This window comes from Panthera tigris, chromosome E2, assembly GCF_018350195.1.
Source record: "Panthera tigris isolate Pti1 chromosome E2, P.tigris_Pti1_mat1.1, whole genome shotgun sequence".
Taxonomy (NCBI): Eukaryota; Metazoa; Chordata; class Mammalia; order Carnivora; family Felidae; genus Panthera; species Panthera tigris.
Genome location: NC_056674.1, coordinates 46,531,670 through 46,549,107, shown reverse-complemented (window position 1 = coordinate 46,549,107; position 17,438 = coordinate 46,531,670). Strand labels below are relative to the sequence as shown.

Genomic DNA, 17,438 nt, shown 5'->3' with positions numbered 1-17,438 from the left:
CTTCAAGAAAGTAGGGATAGAAGGAACCTTGATAAAAACCTTGATAAATACCTTCAAGAAAGTAGGGATAGAAGGAACATACCTCGAGATCATAAAAGCCATATATGAATGACCCAACGCTAGTATCATCCTCAATGGGGAAAAACAGAGCTTCCCCCCTAAGGTCAGGAACAAGACAGGGATGTCCACTCTCATCAATGTTATTCAACATAGTATTGGAAGTCTTAACCTCTGCAATCAGACAACACAAAGAAATAAAAGGCATCCAAATCGGCTAGAAGGAGGTCAAACTTTCACTCTTCACAGATGACATGATACTCTATATGGAAAACCCCAAAGATTCCACCAAAAAACTGCTACAATTGATTCATGAATTCAGCAAAGTTGCGGGATATAAAATCAATGCACAGAAATCGATTGCATTCCTATACACCAACAGTGAAGCGACAGAAAGAGAAATCAAGGAATCGATCCCATTTACAGTTGCACCAAAAACCATAAAATACCTAGGAATAAATCTAACCAAAGAGGTGAAAAACCTATATGCTGAAAACTATAGAAAGCTTATGAAAGAAATTGAAGAAGACACAAAAAAAATGGAAAAAGATTCCATGCTCCTGGATAGGAAGAACAAATATTGTTAAAATGTCGACACTACCCAAAGCAATCTACATATTCAATGCAATCCCTATCAAAATAACACAAGCATTCTTCACAGAGCTAGAACAAATAATCCTAAAATTTGTATGGAACCAGAAATGACCCCAAATAGCCAAAGCGATCTTGAGAAAGAAAACCAAAGCAGGAGGCATCACAATCCCAGACTTTAAGCTATGCTACAAAGCTATAATCAGCAAGACAGTATGGTATTGGCACAAGAACAGACACTCAGATTAATAGAACAGAATAGAGAAACCAGAAATGGACCCACAAACAAATGGCCAGCTAATCTTTGACAAAGCAGGAAAGAATATCCAATGGAATAAAGACAGTCTCTTCAGCAAGTGGTGCTGGGAAAACTGGACAGCGACATGCAGAAGAATGAACCTGGACCACCTTCTTACACCATACACACAAATAAACTCAAAATGGATGAAAGACCTCAATGTAAGACAGGAAGCCATCAAAATCCTCGAGGAGAAAGCAGGCAAAAACCTCTTTGACCTTGGCCTCAGCAACTTCTTACTCAAAACATCTCTGGAGGCAAGGGACACAAAAGCAACAATGAACTAGTGGGACCTCATCAAAATAATAAGCTACTGCACAGCAAAGGAAACAATCAGCAAAACTAAAAGGCAACCGACAGAATGGGAGAAGATATTGGCAAATGACATATCAGATAAAGGGTTAGTATCCAAAATCTATAAAGACTTATCAAACTCAACACCCAAAAAACAAATAACCCAGTGAAGAAATGGGCAAAAGACATGAATAGACACTTCTCCAAAGAAGACATCCAGATGGCCAACTGACACATGAAAAAATGCTCAACATCACTCATCATCAGGGAAATACAAATCAAAACTACAATGAGATACCACCTGACACCTGTCAGAATGGCTAACATTAACAACTCAGGCAACAATAGATGCTGGATGTGGATGTGGAGAAAGAGGATATCTTTTGCATTGTTGGTGGCAATGCAAGCTGGTGCAGCCACTCTGGAAAACAGTATGGAGGTTCCTCAAAAAACTAAAAACAGAACTACCCTATGACCCAGCAACTGCACTACTAGGCATTTATCCACGGGATACAGGTGTGCTGTTTCGAAGGGACACAAGCACCCCCATGTTTAGAGCAGCACTATCAACAATAGCCAAAGTATGGAAAGAGCCCAAATGTCCATCGATAGATGAATGGATAGAGAAGATGTGGTATATATATATACAACGGAGTATTACTCAGCAATCAAAAAGAATGAAATGTTGCCATTAGCAACTATGTGGATGGCACTGGAGGGTATTATGCTAAGTGAAATTAGAGAAAGACAGAAATCATATGACTTCACTCATAAGAGGACTTTAAGAGACAAAACAGATGAACATACAGGAAGGGAAGCAAAAATATAAAAACGGAGGGGGACAAAACAGAAGAGACTCACAAATATGTAGAACAAACAGGGTTACTGGAGGGGTTGTGGGAGGGGGGATGGGCTAAGTGGGTGAGGGGCACTAAGGAATCTACTCCTGAAACCATTGTTGCACTAGATGCTATTTTGGATGTAAATTTTAAAAAAGAAAAAAATTTAAAAAATTAAAAAATGACTATAGTTTTAAGGAAGTGCAAGGATAATACAGGGAGGTTCCATGTTCCCTTCATTCAGTTCCCCCACAATAGTTATATCTTAAAATAACTACTGCAAAACACCAAAACCAGAAAATTTACATTGATACAATATGTATATACCAGTTCTATGTCCTTTTATCATGTGCAGGCTCAGATAACCATAACTAAGATACAGAATGTTCCATCACCACAGAGTTCTCTCTCATGCTTTATAATCATCTCACTCCTTTCTGCCACTCCCCATCGCCATTCTTAACTCCTGGCAACCATGAATATGCTCTCCTTCTCTATAATCTTGCAATTTTGAAGATGTTGTATAAATGGAATCACATCTTATATGACCTTTTGAGTTGGCTTTTTTTTTTTTTCACTCAGAATAATGCCTTTCTTCCTTCTAGGCTCATTTTTCTATTACTTGAAGTATTCTTTGGTAATTCTTTCAGAGAGTCTATAAGTGAGCGAAATGTTTGACTTCTTGTTTGTTTTTAAAATGGCCTTGTTATGCTCCCTTTCTTCAATAAGAGCTTAAGTGAGATTATGTATCAATCATGGGTCAAAAAAAGAACAAAACATTTCAAATACTTAAAGGTTATAAGTATTTCATACAGAAACTTAGGTGCTTACAAACCTGTTGGGAAAAGTATTAATCACTTCTTCATCAAATATGATCTCGCCTTCATTCTTCCGTGGTTTCCATCTGGATTCCTATTACATGTATGTTGGATCTTCTCACTTTATTTGCCATGTCTATGAAACTCCACAGTTTGTGTCTCTATAATTGTGTACTGCTTCTAAGGTAACTTCCTCACATCTATCTTCTAATTGTTAATTCTCTCTTCACTGGCCAAATTTTTCATTTTTATATATTCTGCTTTTATGTTTTAGTGTTTTGTTGAAAATATTTTATATTTTTCTACATACATTCTCTATTCAATTATCTGAAGTTGATAAAGGCTAATTCTGGTGTATTTTGGGTCTCCTGACTCTTGTTCACATTGGCTGTGTTCTTGCATATTTTGTAGCTTTTGGATAATGAGTCTATGTTAATAGTTCATTTTTTTTGAGGAAATACAGTATCGCCTAGTTTGGGGGTGCATGATTCTAGAATGGCTTCTATTTTAGTTTCTTATAAGACACCTTGAACATTCATTTTAAGTTACTACTTTCATGTTGCTTTCTCAGCATATGGAGTGTAAGGAGTGTAAATTTAAATCTCAAACCTAAAAAATAGTATACCTATGGTTAAAAATTCTCAGAGAAGCTTTTTTTTATCCATTCAGACACAGAGCCCAAGCCAATGGACTTGAAAAAAATCTTTCGGTGATCTGCCTATACTAGAGAGATTTATTTTATTTTAAATGTTTATTTATTTTGATAGAGATAGAGAGCAGGGGAGGGGCAGAAAAAGAGGGAGACAGAGAATCCCAAGCAGGCTCCACACTGACAGTGTGGAGCAGGATTCAAACTCACGAACTGTGAGAGCATGACCTGAGCTGAAACCAAGAGTCAGATGCTTAACTGAATGAGCCACCCAGGCGCCCCAAGATTTTTTTTTAAATATCTTGTTCTTTGATAAAACTCCTAAGGTTCCTGCAAACTGATGTCTCAGTTCTAACTCCCTTCACTGTGTAGGCCCCAAGTCTTGTCTCCTGATCTTGAGTGGCTATTAAATCCTTATCCTTGGGCCAGGACATTTCCCCACCCCCATCCCCAGGGTAGCCCATATTACTCCTCATGCTTACCACTCTATTTTTTAAACCCTCTCCATTTTTAGGTCTTAAGGATCTTCCTTACTTTTTCACAAGCACAGCTACACATTCAAAAGGAAAGGTGCTGCATTTTATTTACCATTTCTGGATGTTTAGTAGTGGGAGAGTTTTCAAGTCAGTTCTAGGTTGCCCATCCAGGAATTCTCTTATACGTCTTTTTATTCTTCACATAACCCCTAGCACAGTGTCTGGAAAAGAGCAGTACATAATAAATGTGTGGAGTGACTGCTTGAACGAATGACTGATTGTATTTTATCAGCATTCCTTTCTTTCATTAATTCATTTTCTTAAACGTTTATTTCTGAAATCTCTCATTATAAATTTGTGATTTCATGTTTTATGGACTCCATTTAGGTCTGTATAATTTTCTCACATTGGTTACTACAGTAGTCATGATAATCTTTCCCTCAGCTTCTTTCTCCTTCTGTTTGCCTCACATGGATTTGCCAGTCATCTTTTTAAAACAAAACTCTTCTTATGTCATTTTGTGGCCGATGGACTTCCGAAAAATCTTATTTTTATCATTTTTAACATCTTAAATTCTTTTCTTCTCTCAGCAGTTATACTTAACTAAATTTTCTACTAAATAGTGTCAAATGTGAGTAGCACATAATATGATTCTTAATCATTTACTGTTATTACATTCTGCTTTATTCTTGGTAACTCATTAACTTGAGGAAGATTTTATCTAAGGATTTGTTTCAGTTTCCAGAAGTAAATACAGAAATTGCTTCATATACATCTTTTATTATGTTTCTGACTGTTCACATTCAGTAGTAGAGTATACTATATATTTGCTAAAATATACACATACAATCCAATTACGTAATAATTTTCTTCACATTTATATATGTACAAAATTATATTCACAAGAATCCTTTCCCTTTTACCCTATAGCCCATCCCTGAAAGTCACATACTATGATCTATCTTCAGTGGAATCTTTGCAAAACCTAGTAAAAGGTAAAGAACCCAGCGGACATTTAATAAGTATTCATTTGTGACAAATAAGATCTCACTCAGGCTTTCTGAAAATGAATTCTAGAAATCATCAGGTATTCTTTTATGTAGATTAAGAAGCTTTTTTCTAAAAGGGATGATTACCTTTCAAACAAAAATATAGCAAAATAAATGAGATCAAGTCTTTTTTAATTAAAAAAAATTTTTTGTTTTAAGCTAAAGATCCAGTGTAATATAGCATTAGGTTTGGGCAAATAAAACTCTATGGAAACTCAAGCTAGTGACCTAAAATTATACACAGCTTAAAAAATTTCCATATACTGTGGTATGCACTATGAATTTCAAACTTGTAGTTTTAAATATACTAGCATCTAGGCACTGGTACAGAGCTGCAATTATATCAACGGACAGTCTATGAACATCAGTACTGAAGATACAAATCCACCACAGTAAGCTGATTAGCAATGCTAATGTGCACAGTACACAGTCATATAATTAGAAAGAGTTTTACTCGCAGTGATGCTGAGGTTATGGGGTTAGGACAGTTTCTATTTCAAAAGGTGGAAGAATCTGGGTTACCATGATGGCAAAAAGTAAATCATGTAATTTAAGCTATTGAAAATATGATGGCTCACTTAAATAAAAACAACTTTTACCTTTCCTTTTGAAAATTAGGGTACATTATTAGTTAATTCTTTCCCAGCTAAAAGAGATTTTAAAAAAAGAAGCAGCAGCAGACCCTCTATAGTCATGACAGCTAAGGAGTCTTTCTACCATGTAAGACTACATTAGTACAATGATGTTGTCACCTCACTGTTCATTTAAGAGAGAATGGAGCTTGATTAGAGAAAAAAAATCATAAAAATTTTCACTCTTTCACCTGATATGGGAACATATGCAGGGAAAAAAGGAGGTGGAGAAGAGAAGGCAGATAGTAACAAACAGTTGGTTATAATGATGGGATTCCCTTTCCTTTGTGCAATTTTGTCAGTTTCTTCTTTAAATTCCTTCTCAGTTGTAACAATCTATGAAACTTCCCTAGGTTTGGTGGTCTATAATTAGCTATGGTTATTTCTGCTTTCAATGGGGGAACATGTTAGCTGATCACTTATGATATTTGCAAATGAGTCCCACTGTCTCAAAATTTAGGTGTAAATACATTCAAAATTTAGAGACAAATTATTTTATTTCTGACATGATTTATCACAATTGGAGTATATCACCCTTTTCATGACACTTTGTGGTAGAATAAAGATGTGTTATTACTCTGCTTTAGAGTAAAAAACTGGATCATTTAAGTCTTGTGATATGTGAATTTTATATACATGCCCTGAAATGAAAATGCATTCTCACAAATCCTTGCTTTATATAAGAAAATGTCGATTACAGCTTTAAATAACATTCCTAGAGACAAAAGGAAGCCCAAATTATCTGCTCTTTAGAGGACGAAAGGCTAATACATACATACAGATACATACACATACCCCTCTTGCCTCCTTAGAGAGCTATTTCTATTTTCATAATATAGTTAAGTTGGATTACCCTAAGAAAAAATTTCAAAGGATTTATCATTTAACACTTCAATGGAGTTACTAATAGGAATTATATTGAAGTAGGTCATGCCAAAATTCACCCTCAAAGTGCACCACAATTACCTATGTATGTGGCCTGGTATGTTGAGGACCAGAGATCTGAACTGCAACCCAGACTTCCAGTTACAATCATATTACTATCTCAGTTAATCACCTCTAAAATGAGTAGATGCTTTATAACATGAAGGATAATGCAGTTGTATTAACAAAGTAAAAACTTTCTTTTCTCTCAGCCCACGATATAGCTTCTAACAAAATAAATCAAGTTAGAGAGCTATGAATTCAACTTGACATTAAACAAAGGGAGTTTCTCTTATCCAAATAAGACATTGAAATAATTTTCCAAGGTGCAAATTCTTGTTGTTCATGGAATATACTTGTCTTATCCTTTGGAAAATACTTCTTAAGTAATTCACAAAGAAGACACTGTAAAGTACTAATTAATTTAATGATGAAATAGTTTTTAAAATCTGAAGAGGAATGTTTATCAGGTTTTTCTCACTGACCTGTACACACATGCCCTAAGTTAATTTGTGGGGGAAAAAAGTCCTATAAGCCTGTATTGTTTTCCAGTAAGGGAATAGGCATTATAAACAGGGTACATGCTAAAGAAATAAAAATATATAATGCTTTATATGTTTAATAAAAATTAAACAAATTTATTCATGAACTAAACATAAGATATCAAAAGGTACTTCTCTTACTTTCTAACTTCACACCAAAATTCTTATTTTATGATTCTTAAAATTGGGAACGGGACAGATGTTTATTGTTGTCTCAAGAAGACACTTATCCCTACTTCTGATTTGTGTGTTATGTGGAAGGTTTAACATATTTTGGCTATCACACATTACACTGTGCTGAAACTGTAACCAAGAGGATAACTTGCCCATCAGTTCACTAACATCAAATCGTTCAAATATGTCCAATATATTCAACTACTTGTGATTCAGGGGGTGTGGTAGGGGGAGGGCTGGAGGGATTCTCAGGGTTAATATGTTATGCTATTTCTAAAAATTATTACCATTGTTGATTAAAAGAACTAAGTTTCAAGCTTAGCCCTAGCCCAAAACTTGCTTTTGAAGAGTTTGCATATTTTTTCTGTGATGAATTACATTATACTCGCTTCTAGTCAGAGACACTATATCCTCCTTATTTTAACAGACTTCTATGGATGTGTGTGGGCTCCATAAAAAAAAAGCATAGTACATTTGTTTTTGTTTTTAAAAGGATTTTAATTTATGCTCCTACTGAGATAGTAAGGTCTGTTATCCAAAAGCCAAAACACCAGTTACATAGACTATTCAGGAAAGCTCTTTATAGTTATTTCAGTATTCTCCTAAATAAGATTCCTTCTTCCCTATATCCCTATTATAACAACTTTGACTCAATTCTCCAGAATGAATGAAAACTACTGAAATTCCTATTTTCCCTTTAAATTCATGACTTGCCTTTAATTGTGGTACCTGATAAATCCTCTTACTGACTGAAAATATATCTACACTCAATAAGCAATTTTCAGCAATGGGAAGAAGGAAGCACAACTAGATACTTTTGGCATTTAAAATTACAATAATGAAAAAGAATATCATAATGATAAAGAAATATCTACATAGATATACTACTCTATATATTTCCTTATCTTGATCTTTTCAATAACTCTATCATTTAAGCAGGGGAAGAATTATTATTTCCGTTTTACAGGTGAGATCCAGAAGACACTCAGAAAGGTAAGTGACTGCCCCAAACCCTCAGAGATTAAGTGGTAGAGCTAAGACTAGAACTAGTCAGACATCCTTTTCAGTATGCTTTACTGTTATGACATTATAAGCACAGCTAGCAATGTTCAATAAAGATTTAGTCAATTTCCTTAAGTGTATATTTTAGTGAAAACTTTTAGCAATATCTGCACCAACTACATTTCATAGTAAATACAAATATTTGTATACACATACACTTGTATATAACAGATAAACTTCAGGAAAAAGAACGCTGATATTTACAAAGATTGTAATATCAGCCACTTTGTAAATGATAAAATCTCATTCAAATAATAAGAATTATTTAGTAAAAGAGCATTGAGACCAATTACTTTTAAAAATTGGATTTTGTCCCTTAAGTCTGTGTGTTTCTATGTGTATATGTGTGTGAGAAAGACAGACTTTAGAAAATATGATTTCTTTGTTTGGATTAAGATACATAATTCCTGGGGTGCTTGGGTGGCTCAGTCGGTTAAGCATCAACTCTTGATTCTGGCTCAAGTCACGATCTCATGGTTAGTGAGTTCAAGACCTGCATCAGGTTCCACACTGATAGTGCAGAACCTGCTTGGGATTCTCTCTCTCTCTCTCTCTCTCTCTCTCTCTCTCTCTCTCTCTCTCTCCCTCCCTCCCTCCCTCCCTCCCTCCCTCCCTCCCTCTCAAAAATAAATAAATAACATTAAAAAAAAAGATACATAATTCCTGTTAAGGTCAAGGGAGAAGAATATTTTTGTAGAGGGCATTACGGGATCACCCTAAAGGGCTTTGAGGAGACCTTATGAAGATAGATAATTCACATCATTTTTCCTTTTGTTCATGCCCACATCATCAGCATTGATTTCCAGTTTTTCTTCAAAAAAAAAAGTTCACTTATTTATTTTGGGAGAGGGAGAGAGAGAGACTGCAAGCAGGGGAGTGGCACAGAGAGAAGAGAGTACCAAGCAAGTTCCCCACTGTTAGTTCCTCACTGTCAGAGCCCAAAGTGGGGCTTGATCTCACAAAGTGTGAGATCATGACCTGAGCTAAAACCAAGAGTTAGACACTTAAATGACTAAGCCATCCAAACGCCCCAACTTTCAGTTTTTGTACCATATGTTTTCCAAAGAGTTCAATGTTGTTTTCGCTTTAATACTATTTTCTCCTAACATTTGTCTACTACTATCTCACTCTCCATCCATCTCCATTCTTCCCTGTGATTATCTCTCTTACATTCTAAATAATTCCAACATTACCGAGTAATTCAATAAAAGGTGTAAGTATAGCTATAACCCAGATGCTAATGCTCAGATGCCAATGCGTCCCCCAGAAACTAAACTGGAAGCAATGATAATATATACTTGGACAATGTTTTAATGATTTTTCTTACTTAAATTTTATTAAAAATTAGACTAATAGCCTTGAGAAAACATTGCATTAACTTACGGTATCTGTTTTTTATTATTTAATCCATTGTATTAGGAACCTGAGCATATCTTCCTAAAAATACTACCATTAACTTTCAGATGTTTAGTAATGTGTGATTCAATTTGTAGGTTAATCAGGGTTCCTTGATTTTAATACCCCTAACTTGAGCTCTGGAGATAGAAAGAAAGACATAGCAAAGTATTAAATCAAGTAAAAGGGTTTTGAAAAGAGATAAAATAAAATAGATAAAACAATCTGTCAGAAATCTTATTTGCCTGGCTTGGTACTGTCTATTGAAGTATGGATAGAACCACGTAGAACAGGTACCAATATTGTCTACAAAGACAGAAATAATAAGCTAGGGATCAAAATAAATGGGTAATAAGATTTCCCAAAATGCAACTCTTCTTTTTCAAGATCACCATTTTGGACCACACACACACACACACACACACACACACACACACACACACACACAATGTAATATCATTAAGTTGACTAAGTATAAAATATAAATTTTTTTGTTGTCTGTCAGTATGATACTTAATTTATTCTAGGGGCTTTCCCATTCTCATGCATGAAATTTAGGGCAGATTTCATGTTTCTGTTCATTTACAAGCACTCAAACTACTCAACATCCCATCTAGTAATTAATTACATCTCATCTAGTAATAAAAACTTTAAATATCAAAGTTATGGTTACTTTTGTTTTCCAATTTATTCCTGCTATAAGCTGGCCACTTGCAGTGGGAAAGAGGGTGTCTTAACTCTCACTTGCAGATCCTTTGATCTAGGTGGAGCTCTCTTTCTGCTTACTGCTCTTGAAAAGATGGTAGTTCACTTCACCATTCAGAACACCGGGCTCCTCTAGGAAGTCTGAGTCTAACACAACCTTACATCATCTCTCTTGTGCATATGGCCTACCTCTGATCCATGACCTAAACTTAAGCAAAATTTGCTACAAAAAACTCTGAGAATGTAGGTCACCTAACACACCACCTCTTCATTACAATACTTTCAAAGCAGCTGGCCAATCGTCTCAAGCTCTAGATTTTTCAGTCATAAGTGAGACAGCAGTTCTTAAGTGGCAGGGGTCAGTTATTAAGCTTTCCAAGTCATATCCTTCAAGCCTGTCTCTCTCTTAATGAAGGGAGATGCATCCTTACTCCTTCCTTTGGAGGTGTGATGGGACACTCGGCAAATCAACTCTCTCCAAAATCTCCCTTTTCTGAATTTCCAGCTTTCCGATTCATTTATATCCTTGACATGGTTAAGTACCTTAGAATCACATAACTGGTTTTCTCTCTCCTATTGATGTATAAACTAGAGGGTGTTGTCATTTATTACTTTGAAATCTTTTCTCTTAGGGTTCCAGCTAAGACAAACAGGGAGAGCCCCATTAAATTTTTTTTTTTTATATTTGTATTTATTTTTGGAAGAGACGGAGCATGAGCAGAGGAGAGGCAGAGAGAGGGAGACACAGAATCCGAAGCAGGATCCAGGCCCTGAGCTGTCAGCACAGAGCACGACGCGGGTCTCGAACCCACAGACTGGGAATGTGAGCTCATGACCTGAGCCGAAGTCTGACGCTCAACTGACTGAGCCACCCAGGCACCCAAAGGGAGAACCCCATTTTAGGATCCTGTTATACATGGTTCCAAAAGTGTACCAAGTTTAATAGTTGAGGAGAAAGAATTATTTTTCATCAAATAAAGAATAGCAAATGCCACCAGATGGTTTGAAAATGTTTACAGCTGAAGTAAGATTACCAAAGGAACAGTATTTACTTACCACCATGTTTTCATTTGCCAGCCGTATGCTCATCATCATAACAATTAAATAAAAATGTAGACTTACTAGTGATTTTCATGCACCAAGAATAAATTATGGCTCAAATCCTAAGAAAATAGACATGCTGCTCTGTTTGCAAAACTGCTAACATTATTTCCATAGAACATTCCATCTAAGACATAAACAAGAGCCCAAGGAGAGAAACATGTCTTCTCTCTTGGCTGTGTTAGCTTAGGAAACTTATTATCTCTTAAAAAACAATTAACATTAAAGAGGCCAAATTGAGATTTTATAGCAAAGACGACATTAACTATAGGAAAGCTCCAGAAGAATTGACTCTATATAGAATGAATAATTAGGAGCTGAGTTTAAGTCAACAAGTTCATAATAACGAGAAACAATTTCAAATAAACTCTGTTGAGTTTAAAATTTTTAATAATTTTCAGTGGTACTTGATGAGAATGAAGCTTTTGACAACTGTGGCATTTGGGTTTTAAGTTCTTTCTGGAACATCAGAAATCTTCTTATTTCAACATGACCCCTTCCCATTTTTCTCAACTTCTGAGGTACACTAGCCAGACCTTGATGGAATGTTTTCCCCACAATTTGCCATTTTAATAAGTCTTTGTTTGGCCTTTTCAAATTTTACTTGGTCTTTTACCATTATCTTTTTTAAGTTAGCTTTAATTAGTTTGAATTTTAAGTAGCTGTGCAAATCTAGCCAGGATAAAAGAACAATCTCTAGGAAAATACTAAAAATGATAATTAAAATTACATTTTAGTAAACTGCACCAAAACCAAGACAGAATATAATTTCAAAGGCAATCCATCCAGAAACTAGTTTTTGAGCACCTGTTTTTGGTTACTGATTGTTCTTTAGACCTAGAGAAACAATTGTGAAAAATACAGCTTGGGTGCATAGTAGGCAGGTTACAACTAAGAGTTAAAACTAAGAGTCATAAATTTGATCCAATCAAATGATCAGTAGGTACATTCTTACTTCTTACTTCTATCTTTCTGTCTCTTTTGGAAATGCACGGGAAACTTTGATTTTATTAATTTCAAATCAGCCAATTTCCTAGAATGAATTGAGGTTTCAGGGCCCAATGGAAAGCTCAAGGAATCTAACACTGCTTTCTTTCCTTCTTCTTTCCTCCCTTGTACAGGTATTTGTGTGTATACATGTTTGCATGTGTGCATGAGTGTAGAGAATACATTATTTTTGCAGCTTTGCTTGTCATTCTATTTGCTATAATTCAATTTATCCACTTATGCAAAGATAGATGTTTCAGTTGGAATTCCTGCCTCTTTAGAATCTTCATACAGGCAAGCTTAGCTAATAAATTTTGATTAATGTAGCCAAATATCAACTCCCACCTCAAGCCCCCTTTGGTTGGAATACTATCATCAGGTTTACAGAGAGCAGGAAATAACAATAAGGTTGAGAGGGATGGAGATAGGGGTAAGACAGCAATAAAAAGTAATTATATAAAAATGCTAAAGATAGAACATCTGTTTTTTTGCTTAGCCCACTGATCTTGGCAGTTCCAGATATATGCTATTGTCTATGTTTAAAGAGATATAGAAAAGGGAAAACGAAAAACGTTTATGTGAGATTATTAAATAGTGTAGGAAAAATAAGAGTCGTTATTACACTGGTGAGGAAACTCAGTGAAATTTCTTTCCGCAGATTTGCCTTTGTGATCTGCAAGGTGCTGTTCCCCTGCTTACATTCCGTTACCCTGGCAACGCACTCCTGTAAAATAAAGATTATTAAAGCGCATATGATTATTTTGCTGCTGAGTGAATAAGACAAGCCGCTTCTGAAATGCCTTATCAGAGAAATTCAATTTTAGGCCAAATTGTGTTTTTGCCTCCTTCTAGTTTTTCCTCCCTCCCCCCACTTCAAATAAAACCATCATCTCCACAGTTACTACATGGTATTTTGTTACTCATTCACACTTTGAGTATTTTAAGCTAGCTTTATTTTAATTTCATGAAAGCATTTCCCCAGTTTTTTTTAATAGCTCCTGCCTATTTTCCAGACATCTACCATCTGTTTGCAAATCAAAATTAGAAGGCAATGTGTCCTTGCCTTGATTTTATTATATAGTAGTAATAGAAATATTGGGCTCTGTACCAAATATAAATGCATATATTATATACTGAGTAAGCAATATTTGGCCACAGAATGATGCAAAGCCCTAAGATAAGCCATCCAGTGCCATTTTAAAGGCTATATATCCAACTGCAGCAGTTGTCTTCGCCCTTAAATTTAGTGTCTTGTGCTTTCCCATTCAACACTGCCCAAAGGTAATGTTATAGACATGGGGAGTTTCACAGCGACTCTGACAGCCAGTTATACCTTTGTTGCCCAATACATTTGCTATTCAGTTACTGAAGATTGTAAAGACTCCTGAGATCTCTGAAATTATTTAATAACAAACTTCATAAGCCTTCCTAGAACTACAGCTGTATCATGTTCACTGTCAGAAAAAAAAGTGCATTAGTAATAGTAAATTCTTATTATAGTCATGCTGTATATGAAAAAGCTGTATTTAAAATCTTTTAACATAAGAGTTAAATTAGCTTTGAAGTAGAAGTGGAAGGAATGAAGTCTCATCAGAAAAAAGCAAGGTTCCTATAGAGGAAGGAACCTCTACCGGGAAGACTCCTTTCATGTTTCTTAAAACTGATGAAAGGTACGGGTGGACAAGAATGGCTCTGGATAAACATTCACCCTCCATGGTTCCAATGGTGGATTGTCATGATAGAAGACATTGTTTCTACTGAAATTTTTCTTATAGGACATTTTCCTACTGCTGTGAAGCACTGACATGTAACCGGATACAGTTGTACCAGAGCATGGCAAAAACTATAGTGTACAGTGCTGATATTCTAATAACATGCAATCATTAATTTTTTCCTCTGCTGACATTCATTTTCAGGCCAACCAAGTACCATATCCTTTATATTGATTAAGGAGGCAGGTCCACTGGCTTTTTATTTAGCTAACTACAAATCTCTGTTCATTAGCAAGAAACGGTATCAATATTTAACAACTGTTAGAAACTCTGAGAAGAAGCAGAATTCTGTATGGGTTTATTTGACGAAGCACACTAAATTTAGTAGCATACACCTAATCTTTGGTATGCTTAACACCACCATGCAACTTATGGCTGTAATTCACTCCCATCACTGCCCAGAAGGTGTCACCACAGCCTCATTGGCTTGAAGGACTTGGGGACATGTGGGGGAGTAGAAAGCAAAGGGAGAAAAACAGACACAAAGAAAAAAAAAATCTTCATGCAGACAAAGGAAAATAAGCCAACTACCAGGCAGTAATACTCCCAAATGAAGAAACCCAAACATTCACCCCATGCTAAAAATACAAATCACTAGAGGTGAAAGTGGACTTCCACTTGTCAGTAACCACAGAAAGTGGGAGATTCGAGGAAGGTGCTACTACCTCAAGTAAAAAGCAGGTAGTGAATAGGAAATATCTATGCACTGAACCTGGTCCAACCTTCTCACCTAAACTGGTTTACCTAATTATCATATCTAGTTGTATAAGCTGCACTGAACCTCATGAAAGGGAAGATAAAAGAACAGGAGGGAAAGCTCTAATACTGTGCTTCAAGAACACATCATGGAGTGATGGTTAAGATACATGATGGATACTTTAGATGCATCTCCAAAGCAACTAGAATACAACTTTAAAAAATATCTGTTTTAGATAAGGTTTCATTTGAGAAATAAAAATTATCTCAGTACTAATAAATAAAGGGAACTAGCATGTTGCCCCCCCCCCTCCAAAAAAGATCAGCAGGGAAAAGATGCTAGAAAGTATCAAAGAATATAAAACACAAAATCTTTTATTGAGAAGCTGCACAAATTAACTCCAAATTACTACCACAGTCAGACAAGAGGAGGCTTCAAGGCACAAAACTTGTTGCTGTACTCCATCTTGCTTTATTGTGGTGTCTTCACTCATGTACTAGTAGCTAAAAGCCATCCCCTTTATAGTACTACATCTTTTAATCTCTGCTCTTCCCCCCTGTAGTTTAATTAAAAGACAATGAACCTTTTAGAGTAGTCAAATGGAAAATATAAAATTGCACCATTCTATCAAAGCTTAAGATATTCCTGTTCTCAGAGCATGAGAAGAATTCAAAATAACACACTTGGTATTTTATTACACTCCAGGCCCTCTGTGCCATTCTCATCAGAATGCTCTTGGTTGGAATACCTTTTTGGAGTCTGAAACACAGTTCAACCCAAGACTGATAAAAAGAGGCAAAAAATTCAAAAACAATGATTAAGTTGGATCAATTCGATCTGTTCTCTAGATCATTGCACTTGATTTTTAATTTCTAAAATAATACTGCTGTAACTCTGTATATCTCCTATATTTAATTGATATAGGTCTAAAAATTAGTAGCCTTCCTTATTTAAGTATTATTTACTCATTATGTTGTCAGTTTTAAGGCATCTTGGCTAAAATAAGATAAATATAGTAAAATATCAAAGGGTGATAAGTTGGCCTGAACACTTAGCTTTCCTCTAAGTCTGCAGCCCAAATCTATTAATTTTGGCAAAGGGCACCAAGACAAATCCATGCGGTTTGAAATGTTCCATGGGAGTCTTTAAAAATGAAGGTATCGTCTCCTCTTTATGGACATTAAAATGCTTCATCCCAAGGACCCCTTTATAGCAAATTACAGGCTGTTCTGTTTTATCTGCTTTGACAGGATGAAGGGCTGAGCTGGCCCTAGAGGGATGGGATACAGAGTCTGAGTACTTCAAACTTGAGATTTCCAATAAACCATCTCCCACAACTAGAAGAAAGGCACGGAGGAAATTCATTTCAGCAGATACAGGTTTCCCCTGCTATTGGAAAGTAGAACACTCCTATGGAAACTTTTGTAATCCAAAATGGCATAAAGTGAAGAAACAATTACCATTAATTTACATGGAAAAATTTTTGAGCATTCCCAGAGCCAAAAAAATAACCTTTCTTAGATTATTCTGATACTTAGGACACATCTTGCTAACAGATGCACAAAATAAATCAAGATAAAGCACACATGCTTACAGATGCAGTTCAAAGCTATGATGGCTTAATGCTGAGATGTTGAATGTAGTTCCCGGGGAAGGAGTTTGGTGGTGCCACTCTTGCTGCTTAGGGGTGCCTGATGGTTGCAAAACAGCTGCTGAACGCCATTTTTGTTTTATTCCTTTTTCATAAAAGCAAACATCCTCTTCAGATTTCTCTCAGTCAGCAAAAACAGGTACTAATTTAACTCTTTCATAAAAGCCAAGAGGCATAACGCATACATTAGAAAAGTAATTTCCATCTATTAAGAATTACTTCATCACTAAAAATCTAACTAAAATCATGTCCTTCCAATGCTCTACTCCAAACTAGAACTAAAACTCATTAAGCCTAGCAGAGCAGTGGCATACACATGTGTCCTTCTTAGTCACTTGATTCTGATACCTGCTACCTTAATTCTTGGTTTCTTACAAATTAAAATCTTTCACAACACTACTCTTGTCCAGTCATTATTGTTCTTTATCCTTAAGTTCAATTATCCAGTATAGAGTGATTTTTCTCTTCCTGGAAATACCTGCATATTTCAGTTAGTTAATAAATGCTGGAAGGATATGAGATTTAACTTTAATTCTTCATCTATAGATTCCTACTACAGACCTGTTGCTAAAAACTTCCAAAAACATCACTGAATTCATTATTGCCAACTCTGCCTTACTTTTGGCCTTCTGTAATTAGGTTTGTCTCAGATTTCTCTGTACTTCCCATAGAATATAAAATTATAAGGCATCTGGGTGGCTCAGTTGGTTACGCATCAGACTCTT

The 17,438-nt window shown here is 35.6% G+C and overlaps 1 long non-coding RNA gene across 1 annotated transcript; it reads right to left on the bottom strand.

The window, feature by feature from the left end:
• Window positions 1-4,033: 4,033 nt before the first annotated feature.
• Window positions 4,034-16,739, bottom strand: LOC122234194. The gene is made up of 3 exons (XR_006211970.1): window positions 16,657-16,739; window positions 13,218-13,317; window positions 4,034-4,243 (listed from the first exon to the last, which is right to left on the bottom strand). It is a non-coding gene; the product is annotated as an uncharacterized LOC122234194 (long non-coding RNA).
• Between the last annotated feature and the right edge of the window lie 699 nt (window positions 16,740-17,438).